We start from the raw sequence: 12,161 nt of genomic DNA, 5'->3' as shown, positions 1-12,161 counted from the left end.
TGAAGTGTTCATAAATTTTCTAATCCACAAAATGCTAATGTAAAAAAAAAAGTTTATAACTGCTTACTTAGTTTTTATTTAGAAGTCAAAGTCTATAAGGGTTAAAATTTCTAATTAATATATGTGATTGAAGCTACTAAAAATTAAGAAAAATATGTCTGTGTACAAGGAAAGTAAGATGTATAAAGAAGGAACAAAGAATGGAAATATTTTGTTTGGTTGATTAAGAAAGATAAATTTGTCCTCAAGTACTAGAAGGGAAAAGAAAGACATGGGACAAATTCTGAATGTAAAAAGAAAGTTATAGAAGGTTTGTGGAAGAGCAATTCTGGAAAAGGAGTTTTTGCATGGTCAAGTTGGTTAAGATTAAAATGAATTTAATTAAGTAAATGAGTTTTAATAGCAGAAGTAAGCTGGTGCAAAATTGAAATTTCTCGTAAAAAGATAATTTGCTTAAACTTGATAAAGAGGTTACAAAAGATTTTTCTTTACCTTTGGGTAAATCTACCTAAAAGACAGAAAAAAAAAAAACTGTTAAAATAATTTCCTGCGTTCAAAAGACTGAGGTCTCTCTGTTAAGGCTTTTTGGACTGTTAATGCTATGTTTGCTTTGACTTTTTATATTTTTGACAAGCTCCCCAAAATTCATATCTTAAATAAAGTCTTTATTTTTACTTTTTTTCTTTGAGAATTTTCAAAGGGCCCTGGAACTTCTCAAAGAAATTTGCTCTCTTCCTATAAGGAGAAAGATACTAAACTTATTAGGCTGATTCAGTATGTTAAATTACATGGAAAGCATTGTCAGACAAGTGATGATAAGTCTTCTTAGGTGGTATTTTGTGGGTAAATGTTATTGATATAGATGTTTTAAAATTGTATAACATTACTGAAATGCTGATCTGTCCTGGTTATCAGTCATAATTCTGGTTATTATTATTTTAAAGTGTTGTATGTCACAAAATTAACCAAATTTCTTTGTCAATTGCCATTTTGAGGTCTTGTTGTTTACAGACTTATTTCTTTGCTCTAATGCTTTTGAAAAATATGTTTCAACTTCAGAAAAATTCATAGAAAGGACTCTGATATTTACACTGGAATACAGGTTTCCGACAAAATTTCTGATCATAAAACTGAACTTGGTAAGAAATTACAGAAATCTCATGGAGAGACTGATAACTTCATGAAGCTGCTAAAAAAATATTGGGATCAAGAATGGATTACACAGGACTGAACGAACTGATAAAGATGATTATAATTTTTATGATTTTTCCTTTGAAGTATTGCTGAATTTTTAATGTTTTGTTTTTTCAGATTTAAAGAAAACTTTTTCTTGTTTCTCCTGAACAAGCTATGACTTATAACAATTTGGTAAATGATATTTTTATCAGTACAACGGAAATATTTATCTTTTTCTCTCTACCTGATCCCTCCAGGATTTGGAAACTCTTAGTGAGTATTGTTGTTTTCATGGCAATATAGTTATTTGCATAAGTTCAATAAGAATCTGTTCTCCTTATAACAGGACACAATTGGAAACACTGGTTCTATTACCAAGGTTGTGACTGGAACATCATATTTGCAATATAACCATACAGCTTTTGATGAATAAAGATTGGGCTTTATGGAATAAAGCCACGTGGAAATATTGGCCTGGTACCTTATGTTCCAAGCAGCACTTACCAGGATAAGTAAAGAATGTCACTTATCTGGCAGGTACAAGGAATCTCGAAATATTTAGGGGGAACCTCAGAAGAGAGGAATTCACCCAAATCTGTAGGTATTGCGGGCAAAGTCTGATGACAAAATCCTTGGCTTGGCTTTCCTGGCCTCGAGAGGCTTTTGAAGTTCAACCTGAGATTCCTTATAAAAAGTTCCAGCAAAGCAGACTTAAAAGAGCCTATGTAATCAATTGCTATTCTTGCCGTACTTATGTAAATAATTGGGCCAACTCTATTAGAACTAGACTTATTTAGCAAACTAGTTAGTTTTAATTTGGCTATCTTAACGAAAATGAGGGTGATTTTAGAGAGAAAAAAATTATATTTCAGTAAAAACTATTTCAGTATAAATTTGCGGATATTAGATCCTAGTTTTGTTAATTGTCTTTTGAGGTTTTTGTTTTATATCTGTTGACGGGACTGGATCCTGATTTCTTCTAGTCTCCTAAAATATCTGGCTACAGATGTCCAAACTAACGTTTTTGATTTTTTCCATCATTTTCATTTGAAATCACTGAAAACTGAATCTGCCCTTTTGCCTGAAGCCTTACAAACTGAAGCTGATGGACTTGATACAAACTTAAGAGATTACTTGATGACATCATCAGAGACATTTTAAACTGCAAAAGATGCTTTGACGCTGACATCTAAAATTCTTCTTCACTGGCTGTCCTCTGAACTCAAAAACTGCTTTACAACTTGCTCTAACCATTAACCTTGTTTTTCTTTTGTTTACATAGAAATGCTTCTATTAAATACTTGATTGCTTGCTTCCATAATATAGGCGTAACCTTGAGAGTCCACCTGCATCACCACCTTCCAAAAGGAACTTAATTAAACTGATCTATTATCAAGACTAAGAAATGTGTTAAGAAATGTGTTCAGTGAGATGAAACAATCTACCAACTCAGCTTCTGGACTATGAAACTTCTTTAAGTTTCAAAAGGACTGTGAAACTTGTAGTTTCAAAGGCGGGACTGTGGGAGATCAAGATTTGGCCACCCTGAAATCTCTCTCTTTACCTTGGTTGTTTTCTCTAGGGACATTTGACCCCCCCCACTAACTGCCTAAAGAATTTGACATGGTGGCTCCTTCCTAGAACAGATCTATCATGATGGCTGTAAAGATAACGTAGGGTAAATGTTACAATAAAGATGGCTGTAAAGATAACGTAGGGTAAATGTTACAATAAAAAAGGCACCAACAAGCCTCTCTTATCAGAAGTTCTGTCTCTCTGGCCACATTCTCTAGATGACCCTGCCTCTGCAAGGAGTTGCCAGACAATCATTTACATTTATAAGGGAAATCTCCATTTGTAAAGATATCTCTTCCCCCGACATAAGATTTAGTTGATTTTTTAACAAAGATAAAATGATGAATGGCTTTTTGTATTTTTGCCTCTGTCGGGGGAAGAGGGAGAATCTCCCTCTGCCCTTTTCCTTAAGGTTCTTCTGGCTGGCCAAATAATTAACAAGACAGGTTAGCAGGAGAAAATAATACCAAGATTAATAACATGTATACATGGGAGAAAGCAGGGACACTGCGTTTCTCAACACAATAGCAGAAATTCTCATCTTAAATACCATGTTCAGCCAACGACAAAGGAGGATTTTGGGGGTGGGGGGAGTCAGTTACAGGAGATTACCTCTAAAGCACAGTAAACAAGAGTAAGGTTTATTATGTAGCTCAAGGCCTCACCTTCCACAGTGATAAGTCACTAGAAATGAGCTCATCCCCCTCTCTTCTCCAAACAGAGAGGGAGATACCTTCACAAATGGAGATTTCCTGTATAAATGTAAATGATTGTCTGGCAACTCCTCGAAGGGGCAGGGTCATCCAGAGAATGTGGCCAGAGAGACAGAACTTCTGATAAGAGGGGCTTGTTGGTGCCTTTCCTGTTGTAACATTTACCCTACGTTATCTTTACAGCCATCATGATAGATCTGTTCCAGGAAGGAGCCACCATGTCAAATTCTTTAGGCAGTTAGTGGGGGGAGGTCAAATGTCCCTAGAGAAAACAACCAAGGTAAAGAGAGAGATTTCAGGGTGGCCAAATCTTAATCTCCCACAGTCCCGCCTTTGAAACTACAATTTTCACAGTCCTTTTGAAACTTAAAGAAGTTTCATAGTCCAGAAGCTGAGTTGGTAGATTGTTTCATCTCACTGAACACATTTCTTAACACATTTCTTAGTCTTGATAATAGATCAGTTTAATTAAGTTCCTTTTGGAAGGTGGTGATGCAGGTGGGCTCTCAAGGTTACGCCTATATTATGGAAGCAAGCAATCAAGTATTTAATAGAAGCATTTCTATGTAAACAAAAGAAAAACAAGGTTAATGGTTAGAGCAAGTTGTAAAGCAGTTTTTGAGTTCAGAGGACAGCCAGTGAAGAATTTTAGATGTCAGCGTCAAAGCATCTTTTGCAGTTTAAAATGTCTCTGATGATGTCATCAAGTAATCTCTTAAGTTTGTATCAAGTCCATCAGCTTCAGTTTGTAAGGCTTCAGGCAAAAGGGCAGATTCAGTTTTCAGTGATTTCAAATGAAAATGATGGAAAAAATCAAAAACGTTAGTTTGGACATCTGTAGCCAGATATTTTAGGAGACTAGAAGAAATCAGGATCCAGTCCCGTCAACAGATATAAAACAAAACCTCAAAAGACAATTAACAAAACTAGGATCTAATATCCGCAAATTTATACTGAAATAGTTTTTACTGAAATATAATTTTTTTCTCTCTAAAATCACCCTCATTTTCGTTAAGATAGCCAAATTAAAACTAACTAGTTTGCTAAATAAGTCTAGTTCTAATAGAGTTGGCCCAATTATTTACATAAGTACGGCAAGAATAGCAATTGATTACATAGGCTCTTTTAAGTCTGCTTTGCTGGAACTTTTTATAAGGAATCTCAGGTTGAACTTCAAAAGCCTCTCGAGGCCAGGAAAGCCAAGCCAAGGATTTTGTCATCAGACTTTGCCTGCAATACCTAGAGATTTGGGTGAATTTCTCTCTTCCGAGGTTCCCCCAAAATATTTCGAGGTTCCTTGTACCTGCCAGATAAGTGACATTCTTTACTTATCCTGGTAAGTGCTGCTTGGAACATAAAGGTACCAGGCCAATATTTCCACGTGGCTTTATTCCATAAAGTCCAATCTTCATTCCTCAAAAGCTGTATGGTTATATTGCAAATATGATGTTCCAGTCACAACCTTGGTAATAGACCCAGTGTTTCCAATTGTGTCCTGTTGTAAGGAGAATAGATTCTTATTGAACTTATGCAAATAACTATATTGCCATGAAAACAACAATACTCACTTAGTAAGAGTTTTTAAATTCGAGGGATCAGGTAGAGAGAAAAAGATAAATATTTTAATTTTACTTACAAAAATATCATTTACCAAATTGCTATAAGTCATAGCTAGCTCAGGAGAAAAGAGAAAAAGTTTTCCTTAAATCTGAAAAAACAAAACATTAAAAATTCAGCAATACTTTAAATGAAAAATCATAAATATTATAATCAGTTCATTCAGTCCTGTGTAATCCATTCTTGATCCCAATCTTTTTGTTAGCAGCTTCATGAACTTATCAGTTTCTCCATCGGATTTCTGTAATTTTTTTTTTCCCAGTTCAGTTTTATGATCAGAAAGTTTATCAGAAGCCTGTACTTCAGTGTAAATGTCAGAGTCCTTTCCATGAATTTTTCTGAAGTTGAAACATTTTGCAAAGCATTAGAGCAAAGAAATAAGTCTGTAAACAACAAGACCTCAAAATGGCAATTGACAAAGAAATTTGGTTAATTTTGTGACATACAACACTTTAAAATAATAATAACCAGAATTATGACTGATAACCAGGACAGATCAGAATTTTAGTAATGTTATCCAATTTTAAAACACCTATGTCAATAACAATGGCCCACATAATACCACCTAAGCAGGCTTATCATCACTTGTCTGACAATGTTTTCTATGTAATTTAACATACTGAATCAGCCTAATAAGTTTTGTATCTTTCTCCTTATAGGAAGAGAGCAAATTTCTTTGAGAAGTTCCAGGGCCCTTTGAAAATTCTCAAAGAAAAAAAGACTTTATTTAAGATATGAATTTTGGGGAGCTTGTCAAAAATATAAAAAGGCAAAGCAAACATAGCGTTAACAGTCCAAAAAGCCTTAACAGAGAGACCTCAGTCTTTTGAACACAGGAAATTATTTTAACAGTTTTTTGTTTTTTTTTTTTAGGTAGACTTACTCAAAGGTAAAGAAAAATCTTTTATAACCTCTTTATCAAGTTTAAGCAAATTATCCTTTTACGAGAAATTTCAATTTTGCACTAGCTTACTTCTGCTATTAAAACTCATTTACTTAATTAAATTCATTTCAATCTTAGCCAACTTGACCATACAAAAACTCCTTTTCCAGAATTCCTCTTCCACAAACCTTCTATAACTTTCTTTTTACATTCAGAATTTGTGCCATGTCTTTTTTTTCCCTTCTAGTACTTGAGGACAAATTTATCTTTCTTAACCAAACAAAATATTTCCATTCTTTGCACCTTCTTTATACATCTTACTTTCCTTGTACACAGACATATTTTTCTTAATATTTAGTAGCTTCAATCACATATATTAATTAGGAATTTTACCCCTTAGAAACCTTAATTTGTAAGTAAAAACTAAGTAAACAATTATAAACTTTCTTTTACATTAGTATCTTGTGGCTTGGAAAATTTATAAACACTTCATAACTTTTAGAAACATGTTACTTTATAGTACAACCTTTTAATAAAACACATGTTTACCAATAGACCCAAAACACCTTTTAGTTTTCCTGTAATGAAAAGCCAAAAGTAGACAAACGTACATTTAGCAATGTCTAATATCTTATCTTATTTGGAAATGATGATACTCAGAGAATTTTTTATCATAAATTTTAGCAAAACTCTAAAAGTCACCAAAAAGAGTTTGGAAGCTGTAACCACCATAACACATAATTATTGTTTAAAGTTCATCCAACATTTATCTTTTTTTACAACTATTTAGTTACTTATTCCCAATAATTATTTAGATTGCCTGTAAGACTTCATAAGACATTAGATAAAATTAGCCATCATTTAAATTACTATTTTTGTTAACCAGTTCTGTAATAGAAATAACATCAGTTTTTTTCTACAAAATTTTATGTAAATTTCATCACCTCTTATACCTTTAAACATAGTTATCATTAAAATTTTTATCAATAGGTCTTGGTCTTCTAATTTTGGACCAGGGAAGCATTCCCAGTCAGACATTTTAAAACATACTCAGGCAAAGTTGATGTAACCTCTATATAAAATTAGCTCAAACATGCCAACCTTTATAATCTTATTAACACTTACACTTTTACATGTTCTCAATTCAATTGTAACCTGAGTCAAGGTCTTAAGGCTAGTCAAATTTTTTCCTTCCTTTTTCTGGCCTTTTCTTAGGTACCAAATAAATAATTATGTGAGAGCTCTCAAAACATTTTTTTCCCCCAATTTAGAAATTTTCCCAATTCAAAGGATCCGTCATCTGGCCATTGATGAGTAGGATCTTCATTTGTATATTTATTCCAATAGTGACTGGAACCAATAAGCCTTTTTAAGGAAAGACCCGGACGTAACTTTCCACGCTTAGAATAAATCTACCATGGACGCAAGACGCGTCCCTGGTGAGGGCGCAGATGATGTAGACCCCATGATCCAAAGAATTCACTCCCAAAGATATTCAGAAAAAGTAAAGACCTTCGTTGCACAGGCGGTAAGGATGGTGTCTCCGGTCTCCCACAATAGTGTGGGACGCCTCCAGTCACAGACCCGCTAATCTGTGACACCGGGCAGGCGATACTGGAATGGGATTTTTCCAGCACTAACAAGCAACGATGGTTAAGATGACAAAAGCCCTTATGGACTGGGACCTTTATGACAAACTCCCCTGAGAGCTTGGCACAGCCGGACAGAGACAGTTCGGTACCCCAGTCTACTCGACTGGCCACCAACGTGCACCCGGGTAAATGCACCTTCCGTATGGTGGAGACCAAGGAGAATATTCTCACTGGTCACAAAGCCAAGTTTTCTCAGGACACAGAACAAGACAGAAGGAAAAACCTCATCCGGTTTTTCTTTTTCTTATGTGCACAATGACAGCTTTAGCCACGCCTTAGGTCTCTTGGAGCCAGAATAATACCTAGAGGGGGAGGTGCTGCGGGGTTGGGGACTGTGTGCTTTACAGAGTACCTCGTCGTTGCACGGACATTTTCTTGCAGTTGGCGGGGGACCTGTGTCATCTACCCGATTCCGTGATCCAACTTATCCTGTCACGGGAGTCTTCTGAAAGTGGCGAGCGCCCTAATGGCTCTTAACTGCTCGACCCACGCCCACTTAAATTTGCAGCCTTTTTGGCTTCCAAGATGCCCTTGGCAATGACCTTCACTTCATGTGCATAATAACCCACAGCAAAGTTTGTAGACGCCAGTCTGGTGAGACCCGCAAACTCACCAGTCTGTGGGGCCGGCCCGGACAGCAGGCTTATAGGGCCTATGCCTGTGTCCTACCCTATGGTATTTCCTTCTTATGACAAAAGACACAGACAAAAGAGAAAAACAGAGACTACCTCTGGGAGGAAAAGAGATCAAGATCATAACCAAGAGTACTCTACCAAATTTAAACCAAGAGTCACTAAAAGCCCAAGAAACTAGTTTCCCAAATATTTTCTCCTGCCAATCTAAATTTAGAAAGAGAAAAAATTCTCACCATTTCCTTCCGCCAGACTCCGCAGATAGAGATTCCGGGAGGCTGACGTGGTAAGAAGTCTTACCTTTTTGCCGGCTTTCATCAGGCGTTCCCGGATCTCATCATCTGCAGTAGTCCAGGGAGAAGGCAGGTCTTCCAGCCAGAGAAGGCAACTTGCCAGCCAGTGTGGCTCCTGGCGACTACGCCAAAACTGTCGGGGGAAGGGGGAGAATCTCCCTCTGCCCTTTCCCTTAAGGTTCTTCTGGCTGGCCAAATAATTAACAAGACAGGTTAGCAGGAGAAAATAATACCAAGTTTAATAACATGTATACATGGGAGAAAGCAGGGACACTGCGTTTCTCAACACAATAGCAGAAATTCTCGTCTTAAATACCAAGTTCAACCAACGACAAAGGAGGATGTTGGGGGTGGGGGGAGTCAGTTACAGGAGATTACCTCTAAAGCACAGTAAACAAGAGTAAGGTTTATTATGTAGCTCAAGGCCTCACCTTCCACAGTGATAAGTCACTAGAAATGAGCTCATCCCCCTCTCTTCTCCAAACAGAGAGGGAGATACCTTCACAAATGGAGATTTCCCTTATAAATGTAAATGATTGTCTGGCAACTCTTCACAGGGTCATCCAGAGAATGTGGCCAGAGAGACAGAACTTCTGATAAGAGGGGCTTGTTGGTGCCTTTCCTGTTGTAACATTTACCCTACGTTATCTTTACAGCCATCATGATAGATCTGTTCCAGGAAGGAGCTACCGTCTCAAATTCTTTAGGCAGTTAGTGGGGGAGGTCAAATGTCCCTAGAGAAAACAACCAAGGTAAAGAGAGAGATTTCAGGGTGGCCAAATCTTGATCTCCCACACCTGTTTCATCTATAAAGCTCTGACATTACAATTTAATAGCTTCAGCCTGCTACAATAATTTAAAGAGCCTTTTGAAACTTGTAATATGCCATGTCCAACAGGATCTAGTAAAAAAACAGTAGTTCAGAATCCAAAAAATCTTCGTTAAAAATTTCATCACCGCCAATACTTACACTTCAAAGACACCAATAACCAACATGTCATTTGTTCCTACTGCAGAATTTAATAGGTTATGAACTTCTGGTATCATCCAAAAGCATAATTAGGATGCTATCATTAAAGTGTATTTTTTTAATCAGAAATATTAAAACTAATGATTAAACTATTAAACTAAATGATTAACTAAATATTAAAACTAATGACAACTAACAATCTGTTGTCTTTCCTTACAGTTTATCTTTTCTAGAATATCGTATAAATGAAATCCTACCGTATTTGGTCTTTTGATCTTTCACCTCATCAGTCAAATCAAAATTTCAAAATTCTTGTTCTATGGGCTTTCCAAATCTAATTCTTATGATTCTAAATGAGTACGGAGACAAAACACACACTACATATTACTTCTAAAAACCTCCTCCTTATACGATTTTAATTTTAGCACCAACTGCCAAGAAAAACCTTTCCACTGAAACCAAAATTCCGTACACATTATGTCAATCATCAATTGATCAGTCATCAGTCTATGTTAACAGAAAGTGACTTATAATTAGGAAGCTACATAATTTGCACCAAAGACTGTTTAAAGCTCCGTTCATTGAATGCAGTTTACAACAATTCACAGGCTTCAAAGTTCCCCTTGCAAATATAGAGTCAATTATCAGAAACCATTGATGGGATTAGGCTTTTCTATAAAAGTGGTCCCAAGGAAGCAGGAACGCTTATTTGTTTAAAGAACGCAATGAGGAGCCCAATAGCCTGCGCGGAGTCAGGCAGAGGAGCGCTGACCACAGTCCATCTTCTGAAGGAAAGTGTTCACCCCGGGATGTCGAGACCTGGCCTAGACGGGGGTCCCAGGGGGCGCAAACTCAAGGGCGCGTGCAGAGGGCAAGCAACTCCCTGCTGCCTCCTGCACCTCCGCTGGGTGGGCAGGAGGCCCCATCGTGGTGGGGCCCCACCAAGGCAGAGGGACCGGCCGGTCAGGCGGCGCTCCTCTGCTCCTCCAAGGGACAGAGGTTGGGTTCACCCGCCTGGGGCAGCCCGCCAGCAGCCCTGGCCCCCGGCCCCCCACCCCCGACACCGCGCTCCCTCCATCTGCGGCGGAGAGCTCCAGGTCAAGCCCGCCGCCCACCGGCCACTGCCTACCTTGGCACCGCCTCCTGCCCAGAGCTCCTCCACACTGCAGAAAGGAGAGCTCCCCAGGGCTGAAAATCATGGAGGAAGGATTCCGCCAATCCCCCCCACAAACCAGTGCAGCCGCCACCACCGCACCAGAGACTCCGCCTCCTGTGCGTGCGACCAGGCTCTCCAGCTCGCCAGCCCCTCTGCCGCTCCGAGCGCCAGTCCTGCGCATGCCCCGGCCACCGGGGATCCAATGGGAACCACTGGGGGCCAGCCGGGAGGGGGGTGGAGGGGTGGGGGCCCAGGTGTTCCAGAGACGGAGAGTAGGAGCGGGCTGGCGCTGTGCAGCCCTTGACTCTGCTCTCCCTGGATGACCGTCAGCTCCTAGAGAAGATCCGCCTTCCCTTGAGGTGGCTTCTCCTGTCCTGAGAAGCATGTCACACAAGCTAACATTTGTTTAAAAAAGAATTATGACATCCTTAACACCCGATGTGTGTCGTGTCCCCAGAAGAATTCTCTGCTTCCCCAGAAGATTAGACAGCGAGCAGCTGGGGCCGAGTTCTGACCCAGGAAGGAAGGATGCTGAGTGCGCAGCTGTCTCCCCTCCAAGAATTCCTTCCCCTGATCTGTGGCCTTGATGGGGTGACAGCGCTGGGCACTCACACAGGTGACAACGCTTAAGTGTTTGCCCACGGTATTACATTTCTTAGGGTTGAGTGGTTAAAACAGGAGGCTAGCCATCAGTTTTTCAGATGATTTCACTTGCAGAAATGTCTTTGGAAAAAGAAGTTTGTTTTCTTAATTTCTGATTTTTATAATCAATAAGAAAAATTAAAATACTTATTTTCTTAATCTCATTGGCATGCTAAAAGAAACAAGTCACTTGGTTTTCACCAAATTGGCCACGTTTTCATTAAAACTTTGAAAGTACTGCTGTTTGAGGTAAAGAAAGAGTTTGGGAAGAACAATTACCCTTAGATAATATCTCCCCAGATAAATGCACAAACACATAGTTATGAGCCATTTTGAGGGGCCTGGCAAATCCAGTTTGAGTTCTACAATTTATCATCGAAAGTAAGGTTAAATTAGTAATTTTCTGAGGAATTTGCAAGTAAATGTTCATGTTGCCTTCATCAAATAGGTTTGGTGATTTAAATGAAGGTTGAGTATAGTGATAAAAGTTTTCAAGAGACTGAGAAATATTAAGTAAATGTACTTAAAATAAAAAGGTACTGTCAGGAGAGGGAGAGAATCTCCCTCTGCCTTTTTCCTTAAGGTTCTTCTGGCTGGCCAAATAATTAAAAAGACATGTTAGCAGGAGAAAATAATACCAAGTTTAATAACATGTGTACATGGGAGAAAGCAGGGACACTGCGTTTCTCAACACAATAGCAGAAATTCTAGTCTTAAATACCAAGTTCAACCAACGACAAAGGAGGATGTTGGGGGTGGGGGGAGTCAGTTACAGGAGATTACCACTAAAGCACAGTAAACAAGAGTAAGTTTATTATGCAAATTTCAGGCTTCACTTTCAACATTGATAAG

The 12,161-nt window shown here is 38.4% G+C and overlaps 1 long non-coding RNA gene across 2 annotated transcripts; it reads right to left on the bottom strand.

The window, feature by feature from the left end:
- Positions 1 to 3,963: 3,963 nt before the first annotated feature.
- On the bottom strand, positions 3,964 to 10,761 carry LOC131420612 (uncharacterized). Of its 2 annotated transcripts, none has more exons than XR_009223593.1 (2): positions 10,641 to 10,761; positions 3,964 to 4,959 (listed from the first exon to the last, which is right to left on the bottom strand). It is a non-coding gene; the product is annotated as an uncharacterized LOC131420612 (long non-coding RNA). The 2 variants fall into 2 exon arrangements; XR_009223594.1 differs by lacking the exon at positions 10,641 to 10,761 and adding an exon at positions 8,549 to 9,495.
- Between the last annotated feature and the right edge of the window lie 1,400 nt (positions 10,762 to 12,161).

The sequence above is a fragment of the Diceros bicornis genome, chromosome 23 (assembly GCF_020826845.1).
Source record: "Diceros bicornis minor isolate mBicDic1 chromosome 23, mDicBic1.mat.cur, whole genome shotgun sequence".
In the NCBI taxonomy this organism is placed as follows: Eukaryota; Metazoa; Chordata; class Mammalia; order Perissodactyla; family Rhinocerotidae; genus Diceros; species Diceros bicornis.
This window is presented reverse-complemented; position numbering and strand designations above follow the sequence as displayed.